Genomic DNA, 8860 nt, shown 5'->3' with positions numbered 1-8860 from the left:
CAGATTATCAAAATGTTAAATCTGAGAGATTTATTGGGAGTTCTGAGATCACTGTTAATTTCATGTCACTCTCACTCAGTTTAAGTGACAATAACAAGAACAGTGTTATCTTTCAGCCACGGACTCTCTTATTCATACCACATTATAATGAAAGCATGGCTTGTATGATACACAATAAACTATAAGCACTTAGGCAAGTCATTGATTTGAACTCAGACAGGACAATAGTTACAGTTATTCTCAACGCAACACTTTATTCAACATTTCAGTTTTGATATTAGATATTTTGATGTAAATGATTTACCCCTTTCACTTCAGTGGGATAATTTACAAATGAATGTTTCTATAAATGATTTACATACAGTACAATTATGTATAATCTACACACATTTTCAAAAGTCAGTCTCACTATCTGCCTAAGGAATGTGTGGTGTGTGTTGGTCACACCCTTTTCTTTTCCATGATGTGTGTGTGTGTGTGTGTGTGTGTGTGTGTGTGTGTTTTACAGAGAAGGAAAGGGAGTGACCACCAAACGCCACATGCCAACACAGTCATATTATTCTCAGAAGCAGAATTTCCATTTTAATTTCTTCACCCTCATGCTGTTTTCAGATAAGGAGTAAGGTTGTGATGTCATGGGAGATGTGATGTCATATAATTTGCACAAGTGATGTGACATTTGTGTCATGTGAGATGCACATCTATAAGTATGTAATAGGATCCTGTAAACACCTAAACATTTTCCAGAACAAACAAAGCAGGTTCTGGAAAGCAAAGTACATTTACATTTATGCACTTAGCAGACCTTTTTTTTTCAGTATGTGTGTTCAGTATCAGTATCCTCAATATCATGTGTCAGTTATTGTTTTTTTTATATTTTGTAATAAATTGAAAGATGTCGGATAACAAGGAAGAAGTAATATGAAGACCACAATTGTCTTTTGTCACCAGTTCTACTTGGAACATCGCTCTGAGTAAACAGATTTGGATTATAGCAGATTATTCCTTCTTATAGATCGCACTGCCTCTGATGTCTTACATGACACACACAGCAGTCTCTGTGGGACTTGTGGTGTGTGATGATTCATTAGAAGAAAACTTGGACGTCATGTTGAGTTTGTGAAATGTGTTAGTCATAAATCACAACTGTAAGCTACAGTTTACTTTAAATAGTGTTGAACCTTATGATAAAAAGACGGGGAATCAGTTATAAAGTAGTTAAATATCAGACCATAACAAAGTATACTATTGGTGAAGTTATATGCATATGTGTGCTCTTTGCCCTGCTGGCAATTTATACTTAACCTGTAACATTTGTCAGCAGTTCAGTGAACTTTGACCAGTAGAACTGAATGAACCGAACTCTCTCTCTTCCTTCTCACTGTCAACAATATATCACTTTGTCTTCTTCCTACTTTATTCATCACTCTCATGTTATCATTCCATCTTTATGCCGTTTTAATCTTTTTTCACTGTCATGGAATGGATGGAGGCAATGAACACCTGTCTGCTGTTCTGTGTTTGGTTGAATCATTACCTCAGGGTGTCCAGCTAAATGTACTGTCACTGTGAATAAAGTGCGTACATACTTTCTTTAAAAAAAAACTCAAAGTACTTATAAGGAACAGGTTAAAAATATATATATATACACACACACACACATATATATACATCCTAATGACTTTCATGTTGTTTTTATTCTTATATTAAAATAGAACAAAGCTATGTTAAATTTACAGTAATAACCTAATCATATTTCACAGTATAACTGATTTTATTTTTCAAATAAATCCGGTGAGAATGAGAGACTTCTTTGAAAAACAATATACGTTGTAAATCTAAATAAATACCTTGTATACATCAGTGCTACATATGCATATCAGCATTACATAACAGTGAAGATATGGCCTCTATCTTCTAGTGTACTTGTGCATTTTTCAGCTTATGCCCCCAAAAAGATTTCTGGGTTTTTGGGACAACTACCTTTTCTCCAATCACATTATGCATCTAGCTAAAAATACAGAGATGGTTGCCATAGTAATCCATCATTTATAAGAAAACCCATGCTCACAGCAACAGATGAGGAAAGAGGATGTTATGGGAGTTGTAAAAAGATGATATTCATGCAGACAGCACACAAATGTTCAGAGAAAACTATAAATCCATCTACTTTAGTCAGTCAACATGAAATTACACCCTAATGCCAGCAATTATAACTTTACTAAATTATACTAAAAGTGAATAATTGCGATAAACCAATACTGTAAATAAGTCTAGGTTTCAATCACCACATTTCTGTGGAAAAAAAAAATATATACATGAATGTGAACTAGGCTATTTATTTAACAATCACAATGACTGATTCCAACTATTTGGCATCTTCCATCCACACTGTTTGTATGACTCCTGCACAGCATTCCATGTATATTTTCAATTTAGTGTTTGTTACCTGGTAACATTTTTACATTTCAAACCAGTTGCTCTCTTAGAGAAAGCATTCACATGCCGACTTGATTCAGAATGTGCTGATGGTATTTCCCACTTACGAGTAGTTTTCCGGCATTTGGAATGTAATCCAGAGATTTACTTGGGAATGTGAGTGTTAGAACAGCTGAGGCAGTCACAGACTGCACAAAGGACACAAGAGGGCAAACATACACGGTGAATGACCAATAAAACAAGAAATCTACTAACACATTATTCCACATCCATACACAACATCCTTACTCAAGAGGAGTCACATGAGGAAACACAAACAAGACACTACAGTCTGCATGTACACAGTTCTAACATAAAACCCAGCCCAAATCCCTCGCACTACTGCCCAAATACACCCACAAATAACAGGCTTAGAGCGTGCTTGCAGAAAGCTTTTAGTGAAAGGTTTAGCAAATCTGTAATATGGCTGCTGGGGCTCTGCCAAAGCAATGGTGAGCTGTACATCTGGTGTCCGAATCCAGGGCCCTCTAACAAATGAAAGCGATGTTGCTTATTTATATTTTAGAAAAGCTTTCGCTGCATTGTATCTTGTATCAAAAGCATACAGCCTACATTTGAACCATGCACACTGAGCAGGGTCTGAACCTACTGTACAAGTACACTGCTGTTTACACATAGACAGACAGACATAGCCATAGACTTCGACCAAGCTTAATTTGCTGCATGGTTATTGGTTTCTAGTAACATATTTGCTAACTAGAGTGCTAATATCAGCTAGATTTTGTAGTTGTCAAAAAATTAAGTCTAATGTCAAAGGACCATATCATACACACTTATGCTATAATCTTAAACACACAGGGAAATAAACAAAAATGTACCACAACAAAACAGATTTCTTTTTATTTTGTTTCATATTGTCAAAAACAGAGAAAACCGTGACATAAAAATCATTTTTCTATCTATATCACTTACATCATACGATAGACCTAGAGATGGAATGTCATATTTCCATTCACATTTGATAGAAATATTCTTATAAATAAATAGGATTCTCTTTAAAGTCTCTGGAGTGAGGATGCTAATCTTCAACACGTGGTTATGGAATGAAGAGGAACCAAGTCAATATAATATATATTAAAATGTCCAAGAGAAAAAGTCTTTAAGGATCAGGAATGTGAAAAGGATTTTGTAAACTCCCTTTTCCACACACCCGTCATTCCCTACAAGAGCAAAGTCTCTTTCCTTGAGTCCTGCTTAGTGTTTCTAAAGCACCTTCATGTATGTTGCTTAGTTGCTTGTCATATCAATTTATGACTATGTGCTACCATTGCTACAAACCCACCTCTTTTTAAAGGTGTGTAGGACATCATATTTTGCAAATGTCTTTTTATGTCTCTTTTAATGCAAGCATCAGTTTATTTCCCTTATCTTTCAAAGATGATGAGAACGGATAAAGTTACACGAGCAGATGAGATGTCACAGAAACTCATCTACTGCCGCCCATCTGCGATTCAGGGCGAGCAGAAACAGCAGGCATGGAGAAGGACCACACTTCTTCACCTCAGTGAGAAATTGCAAAAGAGTTCAGTCCCTTCAGCTCCGGAGGATTTCTGGGAATTCGGGATTTTCCTTTGACCCTCGCCTGCATAGCCGCTCTATGCTAGAGCTATGAAAGAGCACAGAAGGGCGAGCTAAGTGTGAACTCTAAACCCTGATGGCATGGTCAGGATGCCCACGATAAGCCTTGGCTTGGCAAATGCACAGTAAGATACCGCACAAGCATTTAGTCGTTGCTGTGCTCTTCAAGCTGTGACAGAATGCTGATGAGATTCTGCAGGCCGAAGATGTAGCCGCTGTCACCACCTTCATGAACAATGCCGTCCTCTCCATAATCACGACACGTCGTGTGAGCGAAATCGATCATTCGGACGTCCACCATTGGTGAAGCGCTGCTGGAGTGATCGCGACGCCCTCCGTAGGCTCCCTCCTCATCGTCTTCATCCTCATCTTCATCCTCATCATCTTCCTCCTCTCCTCCACGAGAGGGCCGGGATCTAGATGGGCCAGGGGGTGGAGCCCCATCGTAGATTATGAGAAGAGAGGAGGAGAAGAAACGGTAGCTCTCGCAAGCCTCCAGCACCGCTCTCATCTCTCTAAGTCTTTGCAGCACGGGGGTCAGAAGTTCTCTGCGCAGAACTCGGCCGTCACTGAAGAACTGGCACAGAGCCTCTTTGAACCCGGCCAGACTCAGCTTACGCCCGTGATACTTGTTCATGAATATCAGCTGCCCTGTAGCGCTGTGATACATCTATTGGGAAAAAAAGACAGATCAGAATTAGACTTGGGGTTGTACTAGTCACTAAAACCAAGACATATCCGATGTAACCCTTTTTAGCACGTCCATGTATGTAGACTATTTAGAAGATATAGTAGTTACCTGCATCCCACAGAGGCGTACTCCAATAGAAGAGGAAGTGCTTTGTTGGCATTTGCGAATCTGGTTTGCTTTCTTCTCCTCAGAGGCATCGTCCCCATGCTGACGTGTTCCCATCTTCAGATCGAGAACGCATGGAACCCGGTACCCGCCATGTTAGATTCTCCAGCAGAATAAATTCTGTGAGGGGTCATGGGTCAAGGAGGAAAAACTATAAAATTGCATACCTACTTGTATAAATGAGTTTAAATGTCTTACAAATGATTATACAGTTTTAATTTGGAAGTGTGTCCACTCGTTAGAAAGGATACTGTGCTGGTTTCTGTGTTTGGAGTTCTCCTTCATCCTCTGTAGGTGTTGCTGGTGACACTGCAGACTCCAAGGGTTGTGTTTGATCTGAGGAACCACGTTTCCTTTCTCCAGACTGTAGGACAAAACCTCTGCCTTATCATCCCGATTACTGTAAGATCAAAAGAGAGAGAGTTAACAAATTACTATCATTATGTGAATGTGAGTGTGCCAACTACTGAATTATATGATAAGGATGTAGACATTACTGTTCAAAAGTCTGGGGTCTGTAAAATTAGTTATCTAAATGAAAAAAAACATACCACCAAGGGTTTATCTATTTGATCAAAAATGACAGAAAAAACGCAATATTGTGAAATATTATATTTTAAAATAACTGCTTTCCATTTCAATATATTAAAAAATGAAATTATCATCTCTGACGACGAATCTGAATTTTCAGCATCATTATTTGAGTCTTCAGAAATCATTCTAATAAGCAGATTTGCTGCTCAAGAAACATTTCTTATCAATCTTAAAAACATTTGTGCTGCCTAATATTTTGTGGAAAACGTGGTACTTTAAAAAAAAAATTATTCAAAACCATTTTTTTTGTAACAATGTAAAGATCTTCACTTTTTAAAATCAATTTCATGCATAATTGCTAATTAAATATATACATTTCTTGTTCTTTAATCATATTGACCCCATACTTTAAATTTAAATTTTTAAATTTAATTTTACTTTTGAACAGTGGTTTATTAGCCATGTGTCTTTCCTTACCTTTTGCCCTTCTCCTCTTTGCGACTCTGTCTGGCTCTCTCGTTTTCTGGTAGTAGGCCTGATGGTTTATTTTTCCCCCACTTAACAAGCTTATTCTTGGGCTCACCGTCAGCAGAGGGCTCTTTGTTTTCCAAATCAGCTGGATCACTGTGGAGCGGGTATGCTATCAAACACAGATTCCCCTCCTCATCTTCCTCAAAACTCACCGACACCACACCTGGAGAGAACATGAGGGAAAGAAAGACAAAAAGAGAAAGACCATGAGCACACTGGACGCTGTATTGACGCATAAACAACATATGATTCAGATATGATGAATCATATGATGATTAAAAAAAATTTGCTCTTACCCACGCCGGCTTAAACTGTAATTTAACACACATAAAACATAAAAGAGAAGCAGGTGGTTGAAAAGGGAATGAATTTGTGTAGACAGAGAATATGTGAGAATGACGGAGAGTGTTTAGCATGCCTTCTAGTGCTAAGCAGAAAAAGACACACAAAAAACACAGGAGGCAGAAGGTACAATTCAATGAGCTTTTTTATTACCACTCAGTGGGCAAACCATCTGCAAGATTCCCACATCAGATATCAAATATAAGAAAGCATTTGACAACTTCATGGTCTGAACGTTACAGAAACCGCATCACTGAAATTTACAGAGAGCAACCACTTGGAAAACTGCTTTGGCACATTCAGAATACAGATCGATACATAACATACAAAGCAAAAATATACATATACACAAGTAGCAAGTGGCCTAAGACATGATTTATGGTGGTATCCCATGATAACCATAGATGGAACTTAGCATCACAAGGGGATTATGGGTAGTTGAGTGGGGTAGGGGGGTAAATACAGAAAGAAAGAGAACTGCAAAACCTTTTCAACATTGAATGACATACTCAGGATTAAAATATACAATTCTTATTTCAAACACATAAGCTTTAACCTGTCTGTAATGGTTGTGTGCAAGTATGTATGTGTGAGATTTGGGCACTAGGACCACTCAACCTCTGCAGTCATGGTAGAACGATGACATCAACAGCGGTGATGTCACGTCTCTGCACCAATGCTCATACACACTCTGGCTTATACTTGCTGTGTCAGAGAACTTGAGGTTAGTCTCTTTCATTGTGTGTCTGGCTTTATGGTGATTAAGAAAAACACAAATGAGTCTTATGTTTGTGTAAGAGAAGCGTGTTAGAATGAAAGCATCGTAAGTATGCACAAACATGCGAGTGTGTCCACATTTACACAATCCTACACCCTTGCCCAGTCAAACACACTGCGACAGATGCCAGTGTGTGTGCGTGAGTGTTTAAATATATCAGACTAAAAGAACTGAACATGATATTCCATCTGATGCCATGAACATAAATCTTTGAGCGACCAAAAGTGTTATGAGAGTGTAAGAGTGTGCATGTACCTTATAACTATCTATGCAACTATGTATCTTTATATGTATGTCAATCCATCTGAAGTTATTTTGATTATCTATCTATCTATCTATCTATCTATCTATCTATCTATCTATCTATCTATCTATCTATCTATCTATCTATCTATCGCAATTTAACTGTCATTCAAAAACGGCCATCCAATCAGTTACTGCATATGATGTGTGTGTGGCCTTGTATAGGAGTCATGCTGCACATTAGGAAATAAGTCAGTGTAATTTATTCATATAAATTCTTCAAAACAATGATTTAAAGCACTTGTTACTAAATTTTATGAATAGAGTGAGAAAAGAAAGCTTGAGAGAGGAAGAAAGACTTGTCACACACAATAGCATCCAAACAAGTAAGTGGCGGATTGGTTGTAATGTCCACCTACCTTTGTACTGGGGCGTAAATTTGCGGATCTCAGGAGGCAGGCTCTTGTAAAACTGGTGTTCTCGGGGTATTAGTGGTTTACAAATGGTCTGTTCCCCAAACCGCAGAACACAAGAGTGGCCGCCGACTTGATGGACAAATGGTTCCAACATCACTCCCTTCTTCATTTCTCCTTTCCCTGGGTATCTACACCCCTTTATCAGCGCTTCTAAAGCCGGACTCATCTTCCGTACACATCTGTCTCTCTCAGGCTGATCTATAGCTTTCTATTTGTCTATCTGTCTTCCTCCTCTGTTGTTCCTGTTTCCTTGTTGGCAGTTCAGGCACAAAAGGCTGAGAAAACCAAAGAAAAAGAAAAATATTCCTGTATCTTCTGGTTAAAGGAATATGGAAACGATAATCCAGAAGGTGTTATGTTATAATTTTTTCTTTTTCTAATGCGTAGCAGGGTTATTTAACACTGCGGACAGACTGTGAGACTGTATCTGTCTCTGTCTCTGCTGTAAATGAGAGAGCTGTCCTAAGCAGGCAAGAAAGATATCACAACAGGTCACATGGTTCCACCCCCCTCCTGAAACTCAGCCAATCACAGAAGAGCAGCTGTTGTTGGGTGGGAAGTGAGAAAGGAGAAACTGAACAAACAAAGGGACAGGAGAGAGAAAGGGAGAGCGAGAGAAAGAGAGTGTGTGTGTGAGAGAGAGATATGTAGGGAGTTGTTGGAGTTAAAGACCAAAACAAAGAGATGAGGAATCAGGAAAGGAAAGTGAAACCCTACCCTTTCTCAGCAATTTCCTCCTGCTTTACTAGGAAACTGAGAAAATGTTGAAGCATGGTAAATATAACCAGAAAGTCCAAGTCTGTATTTACAATGGACATTGAAGGGGATGCGTTCCACTAGTCTTCAGGATTTCTCAATGAGTAATTCATAAAATTTTTACATATGGTCCTCTTAATCTTAAATATTTTAGTTACATCCTTGGAATATGCTTGTCAGGTCTTGTCAGGTCTTCTCTTTGTGCAGGTATACACGACACAATGCGAAATCGAAATTTTAATTGCTGGGTACTTTCACACACACATT

The 8860-nt window shown here is 38.4% G+C and overlaps 1 pseudogene; it reads right to left on the bottom strand.

The window, feature by feature from the left end:
- Positions 1-3314: 3314 nt before the first annotated feature.
- LOC127959574 (inositol hexakisphosphate kinase 2-like) lies at positions 3315-8299 on the bottom strand (annotated as a pseudogene).
- Between the last annotated feature and the right edge of the window lie 561 nt (positions 8300-8860).

Source organism: Carassius gibelio, chromosome B6 (genome assembly GCF_023724105.1).
Source record: "Carassius gibelio isolate Cgi1373 ecotype wild population from Czech Republic chromosome B6, carGib1.2-hapl.c, whole genome shotgun sequence".
Classification (NCBI taxonomy): domain Eukaryota; kingdom Metazoa; phylum Chordata; class Actinopteri; order Cypriniformes; family Cyprinidae; genus Carassius; species Carassius gibelio.
This window is presented reverse-complemented; position numbering and strand designations above follow the sequence as displayed.